Below are 13,526 nucleotides of genomic sequence, written 5' to 3'. Positions count from 1 at the left end.
GAATTAGATATCATAGAGCTGGAATAGAACTTCATGATCATCTATGGGTACAGACCCTTCATTTTAAGGATAAAGGAGTGAGTGAGACCCAGGGTGCCTGGGGGGCTCAGTCGTTAAGCATCTGCCTTCAGTTCAGGTCATGATCTCAGGGTCCTGGGATCGAGTCCTACATCAGGCTCCATGCTCAGTGGGGAGTCTGCTGCTTCTCTGCCCCTCCCACCCACTAGTGTTTGCCCCTCCCCCGCAAAAATAAGTAAGTAAAATCTTTAAAAAACAAAAACAAAAAAACAAGAAGTGAGACCCAGAGCAGCACGCTGTCAGTACAGACCGCATTCAGGGGTTTAGGTCCCAACTTGGTTACTAAGTGAACTAACCCATTCTACTTCCAACTGCCCTGTGAGTCCCCCATTCAGATTCAAAGTAGTGTACATTGTTTGGAGCATTTCATAATGGGTTTGGGGAATCCTGAAAAGTGCCAGAATCTGAAGACCAGATATTCCTCGGATAAAATGAATAGTTACATCATGCTATAAAGAATCCAGTTTTATATATAGGATTGTTTAATGAGTCTGAACTAGTAACTAAGTGAAAGCTCAGTGTACAACTGAGGAGCCAGATTTGTGTCACATGCTACCCTTCCTTGTGTAGTGAAACCACCGGGAGAGGGGTCTGAGAATGGGAACAGAAATCTAATTTCATCAAACCTGAGCACTTCAGTTATCAGAAAATCTTCATTTAAAGTTAATAGGAGGACCTTGCCATTTCTCATAACCCCCAATGTGAATCTTCTTTCGTGTTGATCGCGTAAGTCCTCCCTAATGTTTGCTAATTGTTCTCTCTAAAACAAAAGTGAGAACTACCTGAGTGGATTTTGTTCTGCTGCTGTTCATCTTTGTAACGCTTGCCATCATTTCATTAAGAACAGTGACTCGTCCAGGGTTATATGGCCATGGATTGCAGAGTAATTTGGCCTCTCTGGAACTCCTGTCATTTTTACTTCAACAATTTCTCATGTCCCAGGAAGGAATTACTTAGAACAAAAAAATGGTTTGAATTAATTTAGGGAAGAATGGAAATGGAATACTGTTTATAAGTGAGAGATCATTTTTTTAATATTACCACTTTGAGGCTTAAGCACCTTTAGCCAAAAAAAAAAAGCGAGAGAATGCCCTTGCCTTCCACTAGCTTTCCTCCATTGTCCCCAGACTCAGTAAATGATACTATCACCTCCTCGTTATTCAAGCCAAAAACCTAGGAATTATCCTTGATTCCTCTGTTTCCTTCACATCTCACATCCAGTCAATTCCTGCAGCTTCTCCCACCACCACCACCAGTAGTAGCCACACTTAATGAAAGCTTATTATGTGCCAGGTATCCTGGTCTGTGTTTTATATGTCTTACTTCATCTTCACAATACCCTGTGAAATAAATAGTATGAAATATATTCAATTTAAACGTTAAGTGACAACCTCAGAAAGGTCACTTAAGTTGCCTAAGATCATGCAGCCATCTGTCCTCACAACATGGTGACTGGCTTACACACACACACACAGCAAGTGATTCAAGAAAACAAGACCATAGCTGCAATATCTTTTTTTTAATCTAGCTTCTGAAGTCAGCACTGTCACTTCTGCTGTGACATTATCTTGGCTACACGGAGCCAGCAGTGATTCAGTATGAAGAGGTAAATAGCAGGAGGTGATGATCACTGGGAGCCATCTAAGAAGCTGGCTACCACAGGATGTCAGTCAACCATTGGACCAGGGAAGAGTCAAAAGTACTTCTTAAAATGATTGTCAGGCAGCTGATCATTTATCGAGCAAGAATGCCTGGATGGATGTACGTTTTGTCATATCTTCCTGTCTCTTGATTTTTAGTGCTCTGTATTAAACAGTGCAGTTCATTTAAAGAATATTTATTGGAGTTCCTACTATGTTTCTAGTGGTGTGTGGAAGTCACAGAAGTATATTAGCCACAAGCTAACATAGGGTCTCCGGAAATTCAAAAGCGATTCCACAAGCAAGCTGAGAATTCAGATTAATAATGTGTGATGTGTGATACAGACTTTAAATGCTCTACAAATTAGAAAAAGGAGAAAACCATGAATCATAATGGTTCTGGAAGGTCAAGGAACTAGAAGGAAAGAGAACACGTGCTAAGCTATAGTTCTGTGCTAGGTAGGAACTGGGCAGGGCATTTTACATATAAGAACTCTAACAGTGGGTGGTAGAGGTCCCATTTCACATGTGAGGAAATTGAGTTGTTAAATAACATGCCCAAGGCGACACAACTAGTAAATTAACTTGAAAGCACGTGTATTTATTTTTTTCAATCTCATCCTCTGCCTTTGAAAGCAGAAATTATTGGCTTTTCTCAAGGGTCAGTTAGTTGTACCTGGTGGTACTTATGGTAAGTAAACTGGGGTCCAGTTTTGAATACTTTTTACTTTGTTCAAACAGGGTTTCCTGTCCTGTGCTCAAATGTAGCAGAATTGACTATGGGAGGAATCAAGTCCAATTTTCTAATCTTTGAAAGCTTTGGACTTTAAGCTAAGTTGTAGCCCATCGATAGCAATATAAATTCTTTTTGATTGAGGCGATTTTTGAATTCCTTACCTGAAATACAAGGAATTTTCTAATTTATATTTTTCTAAGAAATACTACAACTGGTAGAAAAGTGTAAATGTCAGAGCATACAAAATTAACCAAAATATAACTTGTCAGGTGGAAATTTTGAAGATTACAAGTGGTCTGTACAAGTGGCCCCTTGGACTTTTCCTCACTCAGGCCACCGGTAGTTCTCTTTGGTTTCTCATTTGTCTTTCCTATCCATGCCCTCTTCAAAGTTCCGCTTCTGTTATCCAAGTGCGAATGCTCTTGTCCAACACTTCTAATTCGTTGCTACATCATCTGCCAAATACTGATCTCCTGGGTGTTCTGCTCTGACCCTTATGATTTACTTCTTGAGGTGTTAGAGTAGTTTCCCCCCACCCCCCCGAATATAAGCCCTGCCTTGTATTAAGTTTCCTGCTTTCGAGATATTTGTGAGTGTCAAGCGAATGTTTCACTCTGGCCCCAGAACCCATTTGGAGTCGTTCAGTAAGAATGGTTCAGAGGGCAGGCATGTGGTGATTTCTTTTGACAGCCTATGGCAAGCTGTATACAGCAAGGGTGCACGAGACTTTTCCTGACTCGCAGGGATTATAGGGGTCAGGATTAGGGTCCCTTATCAATTTCCATCAGAGCCAGAACCCAGAGGACACAAGACACATCACTCATGCCTGAACTTTATTGCTTCAGCTAGACAGTTATTTTAGGCTGGTGTCTAAGCTGGCTGCAGTTAGCCTTTTTGAGTACTCTTTCTGACCAGTCAGCAGTTCAGGGCATCGGGAGGCCGGTGTGCAGAAAGAGCAGATTGGCCTCACATAGTCTGTGTTAGAACATCACATTCAAAAGATAAGTGGTTCTCCAAAGGAGCAGGCGGGAGGTGGGGGAGGCAGTGGAAGTCTTTTATCCAGTTCAGTGCACACCCAAGGCAGTGGTTACCATTAGGAGGAGTGAAACACAGACCTTCTACTCAAAGCTGTGGTTTGTTCAAGGCTCACTGAGCCCCCTGCTCCCTTCAGGATGTGGTGTCTGGCCACAGCCCCATCTCCACTGCACGGCTCGCAGGTCCTTGCTGCTACTGTGAGTAGCAGTACTTACGGCCGTCCCACCCTTAATCAGGGTCTCAAGAACTTCTACTTTGAAGAGCTGATTTCTCGGCAAATCATGGGAGTATCTCCCTCAAGAACTATTTTTCAAACAGCAGAAATTACAGTCCAGAGTTTGAAGGTTTATCATCGTGCAGAAAAGTGATTAGCTTTGTAAGGAAGGTCCAGTGACAAAACGTAAAAGGACCTACTAATCGAAGTTTCATTATACTTCACCTTGGGCTTTGTCTTTTTATATAGGTTTGTGTGCACCGGATAGACATGGTCTTCTAGAATTGCACACCCCAATAACACTGTAGCAGTCTCGGCGGCGGTCGTAAGAACTGGAATGCCCTCTGAGGGGGTGGAGGGAAGTAGATGGGAAATTAGGTTTGGGGAAGGGAAGAAACTTCAGCATTGGATTATAAATGAGGCAGAAATCTTTTTGAGGACAGTCAAATTTTGAATTTCAACATCTTTGAGTCAGTTAAGTTTAATTCATATCCTGCTTCAGAACCTACCATTCTTTTTTTTTTTTTTTTTTTTTTTAAAGGTTCTTTGAGGGGCGCCTGGGTGACTCAGTCGGTTAATCGTCTGCCTTCGGCTCAGGTCATGATCTCAGGATCCTGGGATAGAGCCCCACATTGGGCTCCTGGCTCAGCGGGGAGCCTGCTTCTCCCTCTCTCTCTCAAATAAAGCTTTTTAAAAAAAAAAAAAAAAAGGTTCTTTGGAAAGCCAAAAGTAGATAGAAAATTTTCTGAAAATGAAACATTTGATGATAGAATTCTAAAAATAATTTAGGCCATCATATTGCCTCAGGTAGAAGATACATCCCTACACCTCTGCACTGGGAAACAACACCTCAGATTGCAGTGAGATTTGGGGAACCGAAAAGGTATCCCCCATCAGTTCTCTGGAACTCTCACCACTGTCCCTTTCTTCCCAAGACCAGGGTTTCCTGGCCAGTTTATTACTGATCATTTCTTTTGGCTTTCTAGATACAGTTGTCTTGAGGTTAAGTCCCTTACTCCATGTCACTTCCTGTCCTTATTCAAGGGGGCAAAAACAGAGATGTGAAGGGAAGGCAAGGGGCAGTTGGGTACCTGAGGTCTTACCACCTGTACCATTAGTATCTGGGTTCATTTCCTCTTAAGAGCCCAAAGTACTGAAGTAACAAGCTTTCCTGAGAGCCGCTTTTAGGAGGCTTATAAATGGCAGCCACTGAAGTGCTTTTTACATATATTCGATCAATTTTTAAAATTTCTCTGAGCTAGATACTATTCTATCAGTTTCTAAATGAGGAGATTTAGGCCCACAGAAGAGAAATAACTCGCCAGTGGTGACAGAACTGCAAAAGCGTAGGGCTAAGATTTGGACCCAGGCAGTGTGACTTCAGAGCCCATATTCTTAGCTGCTGCCAGAATCTGGTTTATTGTGTTGGGTATGGTGACCAAGTATCCCCAGTGACCAAAAATATATCTCACTTATATACCTGTTTGCAGTTTTCAATCTGGAAGTTTATTAACTCCTGCCAACTCTCCCATTGTAGAGGTACCTTTTTCCTCTTGTAACTGGTAAGTAATCAGAAGGTCCTATTTTGAGACTATGTATTGTTTCCCTTTCACTCAGTTGATTTTAGCATTGATTGATGATCCTCACCTAAATCATTTCTTACCCTGATGGACGCAGATATATTAGCTTTGAAGTAGTCACTTGAAGACATCACTCTAAACAAGTCTTGGTGTTGAGATAATTCTCAAAACAGTGCTATCTGTGGCTTAGCTTCTAATATTACCATATTTTGTCTTCTTCCCTGTCCTCCATCAAAAACCAGCCTAAAATGTACTGTTTTAATAAACCAACAAATAAAGCATCAAGGCCAGGAAACATAAGTTCTCTGGAGTGCCGTACCTCCAGAAATATCTGGTAGAGAAAACTGGAAAAAAGAAAAACCGCAGTTAAATGTTCGCACCTGTCTGCCAACGCATGCCTTCGACAGTGCTTCGGCCAGCAGAGGGCAGTGTATTACCAGCCCTAGTTAAACCTCTCTTGCAATTAAAGGCTGAAGCAGAAGCTGCCCACGTTGCTCTATTTTCCAGCTAGAAACTTAAAACCATTTAAAAGTTTAGTTTTTTTAAGTTCTAACAGAATGATAAACGTCATTATTTTACTAGCTGAAAAACACTTTAAACGTGATAGAGTAAAAGTAATTGTGTGGACAAGGATTTCTGTCCTTAAGATGAAAACCCATTACCACTCATCTGCCTTTAACAGGATATGTCCTTTGGGGACTTTTTTGTTTTGTACCGGCGATTATCACAAGAGTCACCTTTGTAAAACACTCACAACTACAATCATCCTAGCAGTAAAAAATAAAGTCTGACATTTTAGTATGTGAAAGTTGTAATCATATCTTCTAGTTTTATTGAGCTTTTTTTTTTTTTTTAATCACAGCAATTCATGGACATAGCTTTAAAAGTCAATACTGAAAGGCTTGTAGTGAAAACATGTCTATTAATAAATGTAATTTAAAGCACATTTCAGCTAATGAAGAAAATATAGGTGCTATTCTCTCCCATGTAGTCCTTCCTCCTGTCGGCTTAACACACTCTGAAGATCCTTTCATTTAAGAAACCCCCTAATCGGTTGCCTCGTTATTCCCTTCTCTCCATCAGGGGGGAGCATATGCTTGTTTTTATCTCTGAGAACACATGGTTTGTTTAAATCTTTAATAACCCTGCCACTCCCCACTCTACAGTGGTTTGGAAAATTGGTATCTCTCTCTCTTCCTCTCACACACAGCTTTCAAGTAAAAGAATTCAAGGCATTGTCTCTCTTGTTAATGAATTACTTACTGTATTCACTGTTGCCTTTTTAGAAGTAGTACTTTTTGTTTATATTTTATATGCATCGTTTATCTCTTGCTGCATACCAGACCACCCCCAGACTTGGTGGCTTAGGACAACCACCATTTGTTCACTCTCAATTCTGTAATTTGTTCTGGGCTCAGCTGGGCAGTTCTTCTGTCAGTCTCACCTGGGGTCATTCATGCAGCTATGTATAGCTTCTTAGTCATCTGGAAGCACAGCTGAGACTGGGCAGTCCAAGATGGCCTCAGTCTTGTGTCTAGAGCCCCAGCTGAGATGGTTGTGCAGGCTGATAGTCTCTCTCCATGTGATCTTTCTACTTGGTTTATTCATAATGTGTTGGTCTCAGGCTTCCAAGAGGCAAAACTGGAAGCTGCAAGGCCTCTGAAGGTTTTGCTCAGATGTCCTACAACGTCCACCACCTTTTATTGGTCAAAGCAAGTCACATACCTGCCCAGATTCAAGAGGTGGGCAAAAGACTCCACCTCTGAATGGGAGCTGCAGAGAATTTTAATCTACCATCTTTAATCCACCACATTTTTTAATGTGCTTGCAGTGGTAACGTTTTAATTAGATTTTTATGTCTTTCCCTGAAAGTGCATTTGCATTGGCTCTTTCCTTGGGGGTTAATATAGTATGTGTACCTCAGTGTTCATGGCTTCTTGGGCAATATTTCGAAAAGAAAAGTTGAGGTTACTGTCGTTTTGTTTTGATTATTATATTACGAAGTGCATCAAAAGTATCATGAATCCATTGTTTCCAGAATATTAATCTAGCTTTTCAGTAAAACTAGAAGAAAAGTTTGTTTCTGCTAGTGTGATCCTGAAAGCTGGATAAATTCATTGATCTCTCCAATATGAAAGCCTAGAAGGATGTGGAAAGAATTAGTCTAGCTTACCCCTTTGGTAGCTCCCCCCCCACCACCACCACGCTGGTTTGTACTCACTACTCAAGATTTCCTTATTTGCAGGATCATAAATGGAAACTATCAGAGCATGAGACCCACATTTACTTACTTAGCTGATTCCTCTCACTAGTTGCCACATATATTCGGACCTCTGTAATCAGCCCCTAACACAAGCTGACCTGTGTGTTCCAGTGTTTTTCAAGACTCACTGGCCACAAAGGGGAACTGAATATGAACATGCATGCAAACCTCATCAGTTCCCTTTGCAACCAGCTGAAAGTTGTTTTTTAATATAAAGGAAACAGGATTTTTCTTGTGAGTACAAACAGCTTGCAGCATTTCTGCTTCTGACAGATCAGGGGACACACAAGAGAAGACAGCACTAAATTGTGAGAAAGACAGTTTAAAGAGAAAGGAAAATGGCAAAAATTGAATTGAGGAAGAGAAAGAGGTGCTGCTATGTACAGGAAAGGAACAAAGCAGAGGTGGGGGACTGGGGTACTAGAAAGTCTTAGTAATAGAACACGAGAAGAGGCAGGACCTGTAAAAAGGAAATGTCTGTAACAGGAAAGGGCCTATGGCAGCATTGCCAGCAGTATTAATGGAAGGCATTAAAATCTCTTGGTCCAGAAGTTTGCCATTGGATAAAATTTGAAAATATAACCCATTAGAGTGATTACCATTCCCACCTGAGTTCATGCTCCTGAGCCTGGTTTATAGCAAAGGTGCCTTGTCCCCATTTCAGAATGCAGTGTGGTGACCCATTTGGGCACTCTGATTACAGAACAAAACCATGGGTCAGTAAGAAAGCAAAGAAACCTAAGCACCTAACATGAATGTCACAAAGCTCCTAGAATCCGTCAACTCATTTTAGATCTAGTTTAAACAATCTCTCTAGCAATAAAAATGCCTACTACGTGCTGAGCAAGAGACATAGGTCAAATTCACTACAAAAGAAGATTGAGGGAAACTGCTTGGGGACCACTGACCATACATCAAGCAGCCCCCCACCATACGCACACTTGTCTGAGTAGCCCTGAGGGCATTACTGTATTAGCATATGATGGCACAACAGGATTGCAGGTGGCCCCTGCTTGCCAATCATTGAGGCAGTGACTGTTCTGCAAGACCCAAAACTTCTATTCATGGGATCTAAAGAACATCTAATCCAAACTTTATTAAATGCCTGAAATACTTTGCTACCTTCCCAGCCTGCTGCGGATCCATACTATATTGAAACACTTCGATTAACAAATAACTCACCGGCTTTCTATTGCATTTGAGATCTGTAATTATTAGAAAACCCTCTCTTACGATCTGGTGAAACATACCTCTTGCAACTCCCATCCTTCACCGATCCTCTTTCAGCTTGCTCTCTGAAGCTACACACACCCATTTTTGCTGTAATGTCTTTCCTTTAGTCTTCTGCTTTAAGGCTACATAATCTCATTCTCCCAACTCTTTTTCTGGTATCCTGCAAGGTGCCCTCACTGTCCTCTTCTACTTGTTCAACTTTCAGAGCATGGTTCTGACGAGCATGTGACTGGTCTGTTACCGCTCTTGTCCTGGACAGTGCTGTTATTCATGAAAGCTGAAGTTAAATTATCCTTTGTGAGTTACTCCGCAACTCCCCACCTCACTTGTTCCAGACCAGCTTCCACTGTCTATCTTCCTAGTTCCGATGTTTACCATCAGCTTCTGGCCATTCCATTTTATAGATTTTCCCTTGACATTTGAGTATTTGGATAACATATATTGAATGTTTCCTCCTGGACAGGTACATTTATTAACTCATTTAGTCTTCATAACAACTCTATGAATTAGGTACTCCTTGTTTTCTCAGTAGAAGAACGAGAGCTTGTCCAAGGCTACGTAGTAAGTGATGGAGCCAGAAATTGAACTTGACCAGTCTCGCTGCAAGAGCTGCCTTTCTAACCTGGCTGTTATGCTGACTCTCAGTTCTATTATTTAATAATGTTTCATGTCATTGGGCCAAGAAGACCTATTGGATCCAGCCCCACCATGATCCCCACCGTGGCCTTACTCTGGTGGGAGGGTGACACTGCTCCAGTGCTCAAGACTCTTCTGGACTGTGTCTGGATGGTCAATGCCAACCTCTTCCTATGTGGATACATTTAGCAGGTCACCTCCTGGCCCAGCAGACTTTCTGTGCTTTCAAATCATTTGCACATCTGTACTCAGATGTTTGAATTTTGTAGTGTAACTCTAAGAAAACATTTCTATGTTCTCAGGGAATGTCTCATCTGGACTCCACTTATGAAATGCCAAGCTAATCATAATTCTGTCTGCAAATTCTTTAGCGTGGTCTTTGAGAGCTGTGTATCAGAAGGCCAGGGTTTATCTAGATTTTTTTATTAGAAAGTTTCTTTCAAGCAAAAGAGAAAACGTCTTACTTTCCTTGTGGTGTCTGGCAAAAGAAACCATAAGGAAAGGAGAAGGCAAGGCCCACACCGATACAAGTGATTAACAACCCATATAAACAACAAAAGATTAGTATCCAGAATACGTGCCATTTCAACAATTTGAAAGAAACGAAAAGAGAGGCAACTAATTAAGGGGGGAGCGGGGAGAGGCCCAGATATGAACAGGCCATTTACCCAAGAAGAAACCTGAATGGCGGCGGGGGGGGGGGGGGGGGGCGCGTACAAGACATGAGCCGATGCTCCATTTCAGTTGTAATCAGGGAAGCACAAATTAAAACCACAGGGAGATGCCATTCACACCTACCAGATGGGCAAAAGTTAGTAAATATGACAAAACCAAGTATTGGAAAACAACTCATGTCTCACTAGACTCATGTCTCAACTCATGTCTCTCACTAGTGGGAGAGGTGTATAAATTGGTAAAATCACTTTGGAGAGCGGTTTGTCACAACAGAAATCAATTGCAGATGCGCATACCCTTATGAGCAAGCAGTCCTACTTCTAGGTGTCAACCATAGAGAATTTCCACACATGTGCACAGGGCGTGCAAGAGACCATGGTTTCTAATAGAAAAAGTGGAAACCACCCAAGGGCCCACTGTCAGTGAAATGGAGAATTGAGCTATTGTTTGTTCCCACAGTGAAACACTGTGTTATCAGTGCAATGAATGAATGAGACCTACATATATCAACATAAAAAGAAATTGAGTGAAAAAGTTAAAAAGGGTGTAGTAGTAAGATACTATTTGTGTCCGTTTTAAAAACAAAAACTAATGCATATTGTTATATATACCTGTGTTATAAAAGTATAAAAATGCACATCAGAATGATACTACTAACTTTGGGAAAGAGGATACCTCAGGATGAGCTTTAGTGAAGCTGGCTTTGGGGGTTATGTCTGGGTACAAGAGAACAGTTAAGCTAATAGGGCCAAGTGTTAACATCTGTTCAATTTGGGTGATGGGTGCTTGCTGCTTACTGTATTGTGTTTTCCCCCTCTTTTGGATGTTTGAAATGTTTTAGAACTAAAAAAAAGATGATACATGGAATGACCCCACCAGAGTAGAACTGTAACAGTTGACTGTGGATCCTGAAATAACTGTATGACTTACCAAAGCAAAAAGAGATTCTATGTATCATCCACACCTATATTCAAACTATAATTAGAAACTTCTTCCAAATCTCATCTTAGGATGGTTCTTGATGCATTTCCTTGGCCAGAAGCAAAATTAATAAGGGTGAGGTGCTCTAAAACTTTATTTTTCCCCCATTCAGCCTGTAGGCTTTTGTACAAGATTACTGTCCATGTTCCAGGCAGAGTTTTCCCGGAGTGTGCAAATGTGCCACAGCTAGAAAACCAGTCTTTAAGATTTTGGCTTTTTGACCTCACACAGTTTGGATGAGTGATAAGCAGAATTTTTTGTCCCAAATACATAGTTGTTTGTTTTTTTTTAAAGACATCTCAGTAGTTAACCATTGGGCTTGGGCAGAAGGAAATGAAAACAAAAAGCATTGTCTTAGCGGAGACAATGTCTGTGGAGTCAGAGTCTAACTCACATCCCCTCCTGTGTAAAAGGCAGTTTTCCTTACACCACTGCAGTATAGATTAAGTGATGATAATGTGTGTCCAGTGCCTAACAGTGTAAAGGCACATATAACATCTCTATTTATAATATAAATATCTCTGACTTTGCTTCTCATTTTCTTGCATGTGAACTTGAAAGGGGGGAAATAAGAGGCATAGCAGAAGTTTAGGACAAACCTAGCACTTCCTTTCCAGCTCTGAGTCTGTCGTTACCACCCCCCAGCCAGCCCTCCTGTCTTCATCTGCAAACCAGACTGAAAAAAGACGTGGCCTCAGCCAACGTGAGAGCGTGCCTTGGTTTCCATCTCATCTGAGATGACACAATTCAGATTACATTCTGAGTTTTGAATGCTTTCTTCTGATGAAAAATAGAAGTGCCTTGGCAAGTTATGGCATCTGGACTTGGTGCCTGACCTAAAAGGCTCTCCTCGTAGATGTCACGTCTGTTGTGAATGTTTTTCCCACTCTGTGCTTTTGCGTTTATGTTTGTGTGTGGTTTTTGACAAAAAAAATAAAATAAAATAAGCTATGCATTTTCCCTATAGTTATTTCTATTGTTTTATTAGTAGGAAGTTCTTTCCCATCCACAGATGAGTTAGTCACCTATTTTTAAATCTTTTCATGGTTCCATTATTTACATTTAACAGTCTAATCCACTTCATAATGTTTTGTGTGTGACATGAGGTGAGGCTGTAAACTGACTTTTGATTAATAAGCACAGCACTTTTTATTAATCCATCCCTTCCTTCCCCTATGCTTCTCATGTGTCTCCCTTTATTTGTAGTGGTTCTTTCTGAGGGAGGGAAGTTTGTCACACTCACTCAGGATTTCAAAAATCCACTTAACCCCATTTTGCAAGATTCTAGCACATCTTGAGTAACAGAGCCTTAGGTTTCCCTCTGATTGTTCCTGCCCCTACTCTGCTGAGAGACATTAATTATGTCATATTATCTTCTCCTGTATCATTGAGGGTCTGCTTAGAGATGTGTATTCTGTTCCAGTGATAAGCTTATCCTGTATCTGCTGCACAGAGTTCTCCTTATTGAAAGATAAGAATATATTTTAATGGGGCACCAGGGTGGCTCAGTCGGTTAAGCGACTGCCTTCGGCTCAGGTCATGATCTCAGGGTCCTGGGATCGAGCCCTGCATCGGGCTCCCTGCTCAGTGGGAAGTCGGCTTCTCCCTTTCCCACTCCCCCTGCTTGCGTTCCCTCTCTCACTTTCTCTCTCTCTGCCAAATAAATAAAATCTTAAAAAAAAAAAAAAACAATATATTTTAATATCTGGTAAAATAAGTTTCCATTCATATTTCAAAAACCTAGGGCACCTGGATGGCTCAGTTGGTTCAACATCTGCCTTCAGCTCAGGTTATGATCTCAGGATCCTGGGATCGAGCCCCGCATCAGGCTCCCTGCTCAGCAGGGAGCCTGCTTCTCCCTCTCCCTCTGCCCCTCCTCCTTGCTCATGTCCTCTCTCCCCCCTCTCTCTCTCTCTCTCACACACACACACACAAATAAATAAAATCTTTTTTAAAAAAACCCTTAAAAAAATAGCCTGTTAATATGTTTCTGCAGGGCGCCTGGGTGGCTCAGTTGGTTAAGCGACTGCCTTCGGCTCAGGTCATGATCCTGGAGTCCCTGGATCGAGTCCCACGTCGGGCTCCCTGCTCGGCAGGGAGTCTGCTTCTCCCTCTGACCCTCCTCCCTCTCATGCTCTCTGTCTCTCATTCTCTCTCTCTCAAATAAAAAAAAAAAAAAAGGTTTAAAAAAATATGTTTCTGCAAAATCCAGGTTGCTTGTTGGGAGAACTCTATTTCATGCTGTTCTTCTCTTGTGGGTAACTTTCAGTAAGGCTTTGATTCAAAGGGTTGTAATTTTATTAGTTCTACTTTTATACGGGCAGGACTGAAGAATCCATTTTAAAAAGAAGCTGAAAATAAACCCTTCTGTACTTGAACAAAATTTCCTTTTTCTGTTGACCTGATCCTAGAAAGTTAACCGTCATCAAACCCAGCTCTGCACTGAATACTTTTC

General features: G+C 41.4%; 1 protein-coding gene across 3 annotated transcripts in view; it reads left to right on the top strand.

The window, feature by feature from the left end:
* CASK (calcium/calmodulin dependent serine protein kinase) overlaps positions 1–13,526 on the top strand; it is a 346,878-nt gene that overhangs the window by 175,292 nt on the left and 158,060 nt on the right. The gene's annotated exons all lie outside the window — the stretch shown is intronic.

Source organism: Mirounga leonina, unplaced genomic scaffold (genome assembly GCF_011800145.1).
Source record: "Mirounga leonina isolate KUSES-001 unplaced genomic scaffold, KU_Mleo_1.0 Mir_101609, whole genome shotgun sequence".
Taxonomy (NCBI): Eukaryota; Metazoa; Chordata; class Mammalia; order Carnivora; family Phocidae; genus Mirounga; species Mirounga leonina.
This window is presented reverse-complemented; position numbering and strand designations above follow the sequence as displayed.